Source organism: Cydia fagiglandana, chromosome Z, assembly GCF_963556715.1.
Source record: "Cydia fagiglandana chromosome Z, ilCydFagi1.1, whole genome shotgun sequence".
NCBI lineage: Eukaryota > Metazoa > Arthropoda > Insecta > Lepidoptera > Tortricidae > Cydia > Cydia fagiglandana.
The window spans coordinates 3183184-3195968 of record NC_085959.1 but is presented as its reverse complement, the minus strand read 5'-3'; positions in this window follow the sequence as shown (position 1 = coordinate 3195968).

Here is a 12785-nt window from a genome sequence, read left to right as displayed (position 1 = left end):
AACTGATTTGCAAGACCGAAGTGATCCCATAAGTGTTCCGTAAACAAAGTTTTGTACGGAACACTAATAAGAAAATGTCTACGTTACAGTAGATACAAATATTAAAAATGAAAATAAACTAACTTATCTATAAAATAAAACTAAATTAAAACTAAAAACTAATACTAAATAAAATAAGATAAAATTAAAATATATCTAAGTAATTGGGCCCCTTTGGCATGGTGCCGAGGACGCTGGCAGCATTTCCCCGCTGTATTGCTAAGCTAATACGTTGAGCGAGAAAGCTGCCAGCTCTTCGGTCACCAGTGAAGTCTATAATCCTTTTCGAAAGCTCCTTAAATTTTATTGCATGGATATGGGTTTACAATTTTTTTAGGTACAGTCACGCTCCGTAATTGTCGAGCAATTTAAGGTCCTAGCTAGGGAATGCAATCTCGCACCAAGATTGGCGATTCGAGATCTCGCACGAAAAATCCGAATCGACATTGGGTGTTTCGAGATCTCGACAGTCAGATTTTCGGGATCGAGATTAATAACTCGACGAGATCGAATTTGACAAAGTAACTAAAAATGTGTTATTTTAATCAAAAATCTCTAAGAATTCCAAACATATAATATGTAGGCGGCACATCGTAAAATCGGGCGTATCGAGATATTCCTAGGAATATAATGAAACGCCGACATTTCATGATCTGCCTAGCGAACTCCAGCCATTTTGTGCAAACCTCAAGGTGTGATATTCTAATATTCCTATAGTCTATAGGCAAATTAAACAAAAGTCGTCTCTTTCACGATTTTCGTCGACATCCCTTCTAAATATCTAAAACTGGTATGGACGTGTTCCTCGTGGTCTCCAGAATATGAATAGACCGGTTTTTATTTTATGGAGGGGTAGGGGGGACGTGTCGAAAAAAGGAATGAAAAAGTGGGCGGCCGACCACCATTGATATTTGTTCACGTCTTTAGGCCTATGGGACCGATCGGTTCGTGTGAGATGTCGTTTGAAAGAGTATTAAACGTGCAATTATTGTTTTATATAATAACCGTAGTCATAACTGTAGTCGTTTACAAAATATTTTAAAATATATGATTTTTTACCGTGCATGGATAGCATAAGTACTGACAAAACATGCGTCTAACTCAATAAATTATAACTTTACCGCAATTAATGTTATTATAAAATAAACAAATATTTCATTAGCTTTCCAAAAACATAAGTATTATTGCTGTATGATATTATATAACCAAGTAATGATGAATTTTGTTCCGTCACGTAAATGGCGGGCGACCGACCTCAACTGTTCATTATTTCTCGGGTTCTATTTTACTGATCAATTGGTGATGCATACCATTAGAAAGAATATTAAACATACTATAACTGGTTTCTGATAACCGTAGTCATAACTGTAGTCATTTACAAAATCATTGAAAATACATATATGATTTCTCGATCAATTATTTTACAATGCGCCCGCTATGAAGCTAGGAATATCAAAGAATGCATTGATCTGATGGATCTGCCATCTCTTTCATAAGGAAGATCGTGATATGCCTGGGTTAATATTAGATCAGGAAATGGTGGCGTTTCATGATACGCCTAGGATTACGATTTTACGATATGCCGCCGACATACTACTTATTTAAGGTAAGTACCGCATGTTATATTTTGAAAATAACAACAACAAATTAAATTGACATTTAACATAAAATCAATTTAAATTTTTACTGTACTTCTATGAAATGCTATCGACTATTTACCTTTACTTAGAAACTGCGTAACAATAAAATAGCTAAAGCCGGACACATAATAGCACTGCCTGAACAAGATGAATCTAAGGTCCTATATTACTTAAAACAAAGAATTTCACTTTCAGTCTTGTTCGAGATCTCGAAAATATTTATCGAGATCTCGACCGAGATTGCATATATCGAGATTTTCGGTCAACTAGATTAAATTTCGATAATACGTGCGAGATCTAGCGAGATCTCGAAATTGCGAGATCTAGATTGCATTCCCTAGTCCTAGCTGAATTGGTAGTTTCATACACTTACTCTTACTCTATAGAATGTCCAATCCTGCCTTACAAAGATTTCTCGAAGACGTTAATATTTATATTTGTCATGTCTATACTTCGTTTCAGAGCATTATTGAAAAAAAATACTTACTTGATACTAGTATTAACCACTAAGTACATAAATAGGGTAATTCGCCAGTAACAGGCCACTATTAGTAACTGGCCACGCCAAACCAAAAACGAATTCTATTCACCTATAAATAGAATTCATTTTAGTATATTTAAGGTGGCCAGTTATTGAAACCTTATACCTACTAAAATGAATTCTGTATAAAGGTGAATAGAATTCATTTTTAGTTTAGGGCGGCCAGTTACTTAACTTGGCCAGGTACTAAACGTGGCCAGTTACTGGCGAATTACCCTATTCGATATCGAGTTCCGTAAACGTAAGCCGGGTAAGTAAAAAAGTTCAATCGCAATAGGGTAATTCGTCAGTGGCCACCCCAAACCAAAAATGAATTATATTCACCTATAAATATAATTAATTTTAGTATAAGGTGGCCAGTTATTGAAGCTATTGAAACCTTATACTAAAATGAATTCTGTTCATAGGTGAATAGGATTCATTTTTAGTTTAGGGCGGCCAGTTATTAAAAGTGGCCAGTTACTGGCGAATTACCCTACTTAGTAGTAGCAGTAACAAAAAGTGACAATGCAACCCATACAACCATTTCTAGTCGCCGTTACGACGCGGTGTTGACACATCTTGTGTCGACACCGTCTGTTTCGGTCACAATTCCAGTCGCAGAGTCGTCGCCGTGTCGACACAGTTACCAGAAATGGGGAAGGGTCGACACATGACACAAAGTGACATAAAGTGTGGTCGCCGTGTGCACACATTGTTTCGGGTTTGCGACTACTTTATGCCAAAATCATTCGTTCATTCGTTCATTTCGTTCCTGTCAAATGGAAACTGTCAGATGGAAAAATGCTTAAATAAAAATAAGTGACATTAATACGCCATCTCTAAAACGGATTACAAGACGTAATTATATATTGTTTGCATTTATATTACAATAGGACTTAAATTATTATGGGGAATTAAACTGCTCGAGTGATTTGATAAACTAAGTGTAATATAATCAACGCGCCACCACATTGTTTTAGTTTAGCCGGAAATGAAATTGTTTACTTCTCAGTGCCTGTGTTCATAACTATATTATTTGATGCATTGTTAGTACTTCGATGCGTATACTATACTTAAATAACAGAAATAACGCTTTATATACTACGAAACTTGTTAATTATGATGTATAAATATGGTTTAAGGCTGAGAAATATTGCAGTCACAAAGTAGTCGCAAATGTTTCGACTTTGTGTCGACTCTGTGTTGACACATGACACGCGCTGTCAAAAGTAATAACAAAGTTACTGGATTTGCAAAATGGCTCCTTGTGTTCATTCGTTTTCAGATATTCTCAAAGTGTAAGAGCCATGCAGTGGAATAAAAAAAAGTTAATCCTCATATTTTGACGTGAAACGTCTTTAAAAAGCCGTAGTAGAGGTGCCGGACCAAAAACCAAGTGTAACGAAAAGTGTTATGGCGCGGCGGCTTATATCTCATAAACTATAATACCTACAAACATAGTTTTGATATAGATATATAGAAGAAAGTAGCCATTACTCGGAACAGTACGTGCCGCTGACATAAATGGCGCTGATTCTGCGCTAGACACGACGTATTCGGAGCTAAAATGACCCCTATTTTCAGTGTTCATTTAGTAATGACTCATCAGCCCATTAACCGATTTCGGTAAAATTGATGCCATTTGATAGATCTTAATTTATTTTAATGAAATATGAGTAAAATAAAGTACGTGGAATTATAATAAGCTGCTAAAACATAAAAATGTGACAGTTATTACAGAATTTTTATCACTGCTCTTGTTTGAGGCCACCGTGTGCGAAAAATAGGGCGCAAAACTGACAAAATATACCTGAAATAGTAAGATAAAGCAATAACGGTTCTTTTAATACTACATTCACCTTAGTAATACATGCTCATCTCCTCAAATAATGCATTAGCATCTAAGGCGGCGCGGCGGCGCGAGTTACTTTGATAGAACACATATAACGTATGACGGCTGCTTGACAATCACGAGTTCCTAATGCTAGTAAGTATATAGTAATCTTAGTTAGGTACTTTCTGATGTAATGGGTAAAACATAATTTAGAAAAGGTCACTTCTGTGGACAATAGGTACTATAAAAGGTAACGACTGTGGTTCATATATATCCCGTTTTTCTCATTTGAGTCTCAAGTATTGAATGAAATATTCTGCCTGTAAAGGTGCTGCGTAAAAAAATGCTTTTAGATTCCCTTAAATGCGATGGCTACAGGAAAGACACGAACGAGTTTGCTATAAAACGTGTATTACCCGTATAAAATATCTATTCTCGTAATTTTGGTGTGTTATTTACACAAAAAATTGTACCTAATCGTTACATTCATTACTCCAAAAAGAATTGATCATTTAATTATTTAAATAGGTGTGACGCTGTAATTAATTATTTTTAAATTACCCATCAAATGCCGCATTCAAGTTCATCTAGATACAGTGAATCATTATGACCCCAAATAATCTTTACAGATAAAATTTAGATATTATCCAAAATTATTATAATACATCACGCATTCGCGAGATGTGCGAATTCGGTATTCAAACACAAAGCAGTAGTACAAGAGTCTAACTAAATGCGAAGGTCGAAGGCTGCGCTCTACGTAAGGCCGAAGGCAAGAAGTGTCCAGGATGTCAGTGCTTTAACACAGAACAATATTACAAGTGTCTAAACGCGAAGGCCGAAGGCCGAGCTCCGCGTAGGGCCGAAGGCCCGAAGCGTCCAGTCTGTCAGTTCTGTGTTTAACCACTGACATCCTGGACGCTTCGGCCTTCGCATTTAGACACTTGTACTATTGTTCTGTGTTATAGCACTTAAATCCTGGACGCTTCGGGCCTTCGGCCCTACGTGGAGCTCGGCCTTCGGCCTTCGCATTTAGACACTTGTACTATTTTTCTGTGCTAAAGCACTGATGTCCTGCACGCTTCGGGCCTTCGATCCTACGCGGAGCTCGGCCTTCGCATTTAGACACTTGTACTACTGTTCTATGTTAAAGCACTTAAATCCTGGACGCTTCGGGCCTTCGGCCCTACGCGGAGCTCGGCCTTCGGCCTTCGCATTTAGACACTTGTACTATTGTTCTGTGTTAAAGCACTAACATCCTGGACGCTTCGGGCCTTCGGCCCTACGCGGAGCTCGGCCTTCGGCCTTCGCATTTAGACACTTGTATTATTGTTCTGTGCTAAAACACTGATGTCCTGGACGCTTCGGGCCTTCGGCCCTACGCGGAGCTCGGCCTTCGGCCTTCGCATTTAGACACTTGTGCTATTGTTTTGTGTTATAGTGCTTAAATCCTGGACGCTTCGGGCCTTCGGTCCTACGCGGAGCTCGGCCTTCGGCCTTCGCATTTAGACACTTTTACTATTGTTCTGTGTTATAGCACTTAAATCCTGGACGCTTCGGGCCTTCGGCCCTACGCGGAGCTCGGCCTTCGGTCTTCGCATTTAGACCCTTGTACTATTATTCTGTGTTAAAGCACTAACATTCTGGACGCTTCGGGCCTTCGGCCTTCGCATTTAGACACTTTTACTATTTTTCTGTGCTAAAGCACTGACATCTTGGACGCTTCGGGCCTTCGGCCCTACGCGGAGCTCGGCCTTCGGCCTTCGCATTTAGACACTTGTACTATTGTTCTGTGTTATAGCACTTAAATCTTGGACGCTTCGGGCCTTCGGCCCTACGCGGAGCTCGGCCTTCGGCCTTCGCATTTAGACACCTGTATTATTGTTCTGTGCTAAAACACTGATGTCATGGACGCTTCGGGCCTTCGGCCCTACGCGGAGCTCGGCCTTCGGCCTTCGCATTTAGACACTTGTACTATTGTTCTGTGTTAAAGCATTAACATCCTGGACGCTTCGGGCCTTCGGCCCTACGCGGAGCTCGGCCTTCGGCCTTCGCATTTAGACACTTGTATTATTGTTCTGTGCTAAAACACTGATGTCCTGGACGCTTCGGGCCTTCGGGTCCACACCACGTTTCACGTCAGCCATAGCGACTGTGTCCCTGATACAGCCTCTCTCATTTTTAATCGCGATTAATTTAGTCGACCTAACATAGATTGAAATTGCATTAATCTGAATATTAATCGAATAATTTATCGATTAAATCTCGATTGAAAGTTGACAGGGGGACATTTTTGTACGTAAATGGAATAGGATTTGCATGTAAATATTTCCCACCTTTTCGGGGCGGGGACAAATGGGAACACACAATTTTTGGATGTATTCCCATTTATTCCCGCAGGGAACAGATGGAATAGGATTTGAAAGTAAATATTTCCCATTTTTGCCCCCCTTATCGGGCTGGGGACAAATGGGAACACACAATTTTCGGATGTAATCCCATTTATCATTTATCCTCGCAGGAAACAGATGGAATAAGATTTGCATGTAAATATTTCCCATTTATTCCACCTTATCGGGGTGGGGACAAATGGGAACACACAATTTTCAGATGTATTCCCATTTATCCCCGCAGGGAACTGATGGAATAGTATTTGCATGTAAATATTTCCCATTTTTTCCCACCTTATCGGGGTGGGGACAAATGGGAACACACTATTTTCGGATGTAATCCCATTTATCATTTATCCTCGCAGGGAACAGATGGAATAAGATTTGCATGTAAATATTTCCCATTTTTTCCACCTTATCGGGGTGGGGATAAATGGGAACACACAATTTTCAGATGTATTCCCATTTATCCCCGTAGGGAACAGATGGAAGAGGATTTGCATGTAAATATTTCCCAATTTTCCCACCTTTTCGGGGTGGGGACAAATGGGAACACACAATTTTCAGATGTAATCCCATTTATCCCCGCAGGGAACAGATGGAATAGTATTTGCATGTAAATATTTCCCATTTTTTCCCACCTTATCGGGGTGGGGACAAATGGGAACACACAATTTTCGGATGTAATCCCATTTATCCTCGCAGGGAACAGATGGAATAGGATTTGCATGTAAATATTTCCCATTTTTTCCACCTTATCGGGGTGGGGACAAATGGGAACACAAAATTTTCGGATGTATTCCCATTTATCTCCGTAGGGAACAGATGGAATAGGATTTGCATGTAAATATTTCCCATTTTTTCCACCTTATCGGGGTGGGGACAAATGGGAACACACAATTTTCGGATGTATTCCCATTTATCTCCGTAGGGAACAGATGGAATAGGATTTGCATGTAAATATTTCCCATTTTTTCCCACCTTATCGGTATGGGGACAAATGGGAGCACACAATTTTCAGATGTACTCCCTGGCGTGACAATGTGACGTAACGTGACAGGTGCGACATTTCGACAAGTCTCATTGTTGCTGACGTCACAGGCATCCATGGGCTACGGTTATCGCTTACTATCGGGCGGGCCGTATTCCTGTTTGTCACCATCATTGTATTATTTTTAAAAACTTTATCATATCGGCAAAAACATGTATTTCTTTTGCGATGTTTATGATGATAATGATGGAAATTGTCACAAGATTTCAAAGAACTTTCGGTAATTCTTGAGTTCTGTGTCGGAATTTCGTGACAATTGTCGTATTTCTTGTAACAAATGTCATTAGCTTCGCAAAATAAGTACTTATTAACTGGCGACATGGTGGAGTTTTTTTTTAATTAACATGTTGGTGGCAAACAACCACACCGCCCGTCTGATGGTAAGCGTTTACCGTAGCCCATGGAGGCCTGTGACTTCAATTACAGTGATGTAGACAATAGGGAATATTAGGCAAAGCTCTGCGTAGGTGGCACTAGTAGTACACATACAGTAAACAAACATGCGTCACTACGTCACTCACATATCGCCTATCGTGAAACACGACAATCGAGGGTTCGGTTTCTGCCTCTCTATCACTCTCGCATATTCGAGCGATAAAGAGGCGGATAACTAAATTTCGATTTTCGCGTTTACCGGTAGGCACTTGTTAACAAACCGCCTTGATGCATCAATGTCATATTTTATTGTCTTTGAAAACTTGTCAAAAAACAGTTTAAGGCACAGTATGTATAAGTTAGTCTATGAATTTACTGAGTCGGTAGTGCTGCACTCTGGCGGCAGAACATTGCAGTAATATACCCTATTGTTGGACCTGTCACGTCCTAAAACCTATAAAACAATATTCATGACGACTTTTATGACAACATGCGTAGCCGCCATCTTGGATTATAAAATGGTCATCATTTTCGAATTCTGCACTCCCTAAAACCTATAAATCGACATCCGTGACGACGCAAGTTATCTTTATTTTCAGATCTAACCAATTGCTACAGAATACAAAGGACAAAAAAAGAAGCAAGGAGGTAATGAAACAAGCAAAAATACTGATGATTCCTCGACGCAATTGGATGATTCTTAAATTGTGTCCAGATTTTCTTGTCATAAAAGTTTTTATTTTTCACATATAACTCACACAAGCTCCTTGACATTTCGACCTTGTAATTTTTTTAATGTTTTTGTTTATATATGCGTATCTCACTAGAATAATATAATCAAGGTATGTTTATGTTTGATGGTTGAAATAGTAACTGTAAAAATTATATTTGTGTCTTATATTCCTGCCGAAGACTTATTTTTCCTTTTCCCTCTACACAAGTTAGGCCAAGTAATAAGAATTTAGGGCTCTCAATTTTATCTTGACTTCTACATCAGTAAAGCTACGAGGCCATGTTTGGTATCGTTTTCGTATAAATTCACAGTACCAAATTTAGTTATGGTATCACATTGACACCATTCCGAAGTAAAAACATATAAACTTATTAAAAACTTTCTTTTAAACTCCTCTTCACGCTTAAACTGCTGAACAGTTTTAATTTAAAGGTACACATATATTTTGAGTCCCGAGACAGAACATGATAAGTTATGTCAAAAATCATCCTTTAAAGGTGTGAAATGTGGTGCAGGCGGAATTCAGAATTGAATTCTTGAAGTTAATACTTACTGTTTAAGTTTAGGTTTGAAGTCATGTTTTTTATCATTTTCAACTAAATCAAAGATGTAGAATTGTAGACCATCCCAAATTTCATATAAATCGGTTCAGCGGTTATTGATTGTCCGTACAAATTTTCACGCCACTTTTCACACCTTCAAAAGATGATTTTGGTTATAAGATCTATCCTATGTCCTGTTCCGGGACGCAAACTATTTCTATACCAAATTTCAACGAAATCGGTTCAGCGGTTAAGCGTCAAGAGGAGTTTAAAAAATACCGGCCAAGTGCGAGCCGGACTCGCGTATATAGGGTTCCCTACATTAAGTCCGCCTCGCGCTTGGCTGCACATTTCTAATAGGTTTTCCTGTCATCTTAATAATCGTGATAGGTAAAGGACTATTTTGTGTATTTTTTTCAAAATTTATGACCTAGTAGTTTCGGAGATAAAGGGGGGGGGGCAATGGTAATTTTTTGGGTATAAAATCAATTTGTTTACGTTATCTGTCCGTCTTTGGGTCTCTAATTTACATATATGTACCAAATTTCAACTTAATTGGTCCAGCAGTTTCCGAGAAAATAGGCTGTGACAGACGGACAGACATACAGACGCACGAGTGATCCTATAAGGGTTCAATTTTTTCCTTTTGAGGTACGGAACCCTAAAAAAATTGTTTTTAAATTTTGTGGAACACGGCCTAGCACCTTCACTGATGTAGAGATCAAGATAAAATTGAGAGCCCTAAATAAAGTTTCAAGAGCGAATATCTCAAAAACTATTCAATATATGGAAAAAATTGACTAAATAAACTTGTAACAAATTAAATTAACTTTCATTTTCTATAAGTGGCCATGTCGCTACGATGCATAGTTTCCGAGATATAATCGAAAAACCGGAAAATGGGACCTTCAAAGCCCCCTCTCTCCCCCCCCCGCTCAAAGGCTACGGCCGAGGACGTATGTTCACCTCCTAACTTGTCCAAACCAAGTTAAGAAGCCAAAAATTGTGTTCTGAGCATTTCCCTCTACAACTTTATTGAGCATTCGTTGCCTGACCTAGTAGCGTATTGCATTTCTTTAAAAACTTTTCTGTAAAAGGTTGACGGGTGTTGGGTGTTTATATGGTTTTGGTCGATTTTTATCATTCGCATCGCCCATGATTACTTACTAGAATTACGAGCACACGAGACACTAATAGTAGTTTGACAAACCTTGGTTTTCAAGAGGTATTTTATATTGACATTTGCTGTCACAAATTTGCTGTCAGATTTAGTCGCAAACCGCACGCAAAGTGCACACAAATGTGTCGACACCTTGTTACGGAAAAGTGTAGACACGGCGACGACACTTTGTTTCGAAACAATTCTAGACACATTGTGTGGACTCTGTTACGACACATCTGACATTTAGTTACCACTTTGATGATTCTGCGACTGGAATGGTTATATGGGAAGTTGCAAGCAGTGAGGTGCGCGCCGGCGCGAGTACGGGCGCACCGCACGCGTCTGTGTGCGTGCATTACATACACAAATACAGTCTCTCACGCCGCGGTTACGCCCCGTCAGAGCGACGGGTATATTCAGCTTGAAATCTCAAAATTAACTTTTAGCTCGGCTCCCGTTACGTCTAAAACACACGCCAATGAGTGACGTTAATGTTGAATGAAAAGTCGTCAACAGTTAAGAACATTGAGTACCTAAGTAATAAATTATCGCTTATCTGAACAGGAACATTATATGTAAAAATTTTGGAAATTTCGAGAATAAGCAAATTGCACATTGCTAATCTAACGGAGTTAGAGTACCTACAAATGTAGATCGAAAGAGGTTTGTGATCTAAGATAAATAGATGAGCAAATGCAGTGATTAGCAAACGTAAGAGTGAAAAAACATCCCATCACATACCATCGGATGTCGTGAGTTTTGTGTGTAGGCAAAGTGACACAACCCTAGCCTACAATAGGCCTGATGACAGCAAAAGGTGACAGTCCAGTTCCAACGACAACAGCACTACTATTAATTTTACTATGGAAAATGACAATAACACCGATGCGTTCGTACTAGTAGTGCAGCTGCGGTCAGAAATTGAATGTTACCCTAACAAAGAATCATGGAAGTAATGGTTTCAAAGAAACAGATATGTGAATAAGATTCTAAAATATATGTAATAAAATAAAAGTACAAAATTCTCCACTTGGCCATTTTCACTGAAACACCAATCAGAAGCGATTTAAGAGCCCTTCAACGTGCGTACCATAAAGCAAAAAAAATCGGGAAAAAATGTGAAAAGAAAACGGTCACCCATCCAAGTACTGACCACGCCCGACGTTGCTTAACTTTGGTCAAAAATCACTTTTCCTGTATGGGAGCCCCACTGAAATCTTTATTTTATTCTGTTTTTAGTATTTGTTGTTATAGCGGCAACAGAAATACATCATCTGTGAAAATTTCAACTGTCTAGCTATCACGGTTCGTGAGTTACAGCCTGGTGACAGACAGAAGGACGGACGGACGGACGGACAGCGAAGTCTTAGTAATAGGGTCCCGTTTTACCCTTTGGGTACGGAACCCTAAAAAGGGGGCCGCTACGTACTGTATTGTGTATTTAAGTACCTTTTGAATACATCAGACTAGTTTTTATGTTGCTGGATTCGTCAATCTATGCGTCCAAAGTTAAAACGGCCGTTTTTGTTTTGAGTTCCTAGATCGATGAAACCAGCAACACAAAAACTAGTTTGATGTATTCAAAAGGTACTTAAATACACAATACAGTACGTAGCGGCCCCCTTTTTTCAATATATTTCGTTAAATTTAAATAACCACGATTATTTAGCTGTGGAGCTAGTGTGCACCTTGAAGGGCTCTTAAGAAGTGACGTCATCAATCCATGACATATTTCTTAGAGCAGCATAGACAACCTCATTTACCGTAATCCATACGTCCTCACCAAAGAGTTTGGAGGTTCAAAAAATAAATATTTCGCCACGAAACATTTATTACGTCCAAAAATATTATTACACGATGTAAAGTAAATATTTATTTGTTATTTTATAAATAAAATGCAAAATAATACGATATTTCACCAAAAAAATATTTGGCTGAATGGAACTATCATTGCCATGTTTACATGACCTTACAGACAGATCCAATGTTGGCTGACGTAACCAGAAAAAAATTAAAAAAATGCAAAGTAAAACAGGCACTCGGTATTTTCACAAAAAATTACATGTTTCTAAATAATTAAACTTTAATTGCAACCATGTGAGAGATTTTGAAAATTTTATACAAATCTCTGACACGGTTGCAAAATGAGTTATTGTAATTAATTTTTGTAATATATTTATCACCCCTAATCGTAATATATTAACAATATCATTCGGGTTCAAGGCAAAATTCGTAACTGTTAAACAATATCTACAACACTACCACTAATCTCATTTATGACGTCACAAATGGCGTGCGAGGCATTTTCGCGCGAGGTTTAAACTAGCTACAATAAAATGCAATTATTTATGTGAAATCATAAGATTTACTCAACAATACCAGTCAACAATATTTTAGCTATAGGTACTCATAAGAGTACCTATAGCTAAAATATTGTGTTTTTGGAACCAATACAAGTGTACCGACAATAGTAAAAGGGATTTCAAAATTTGTCAT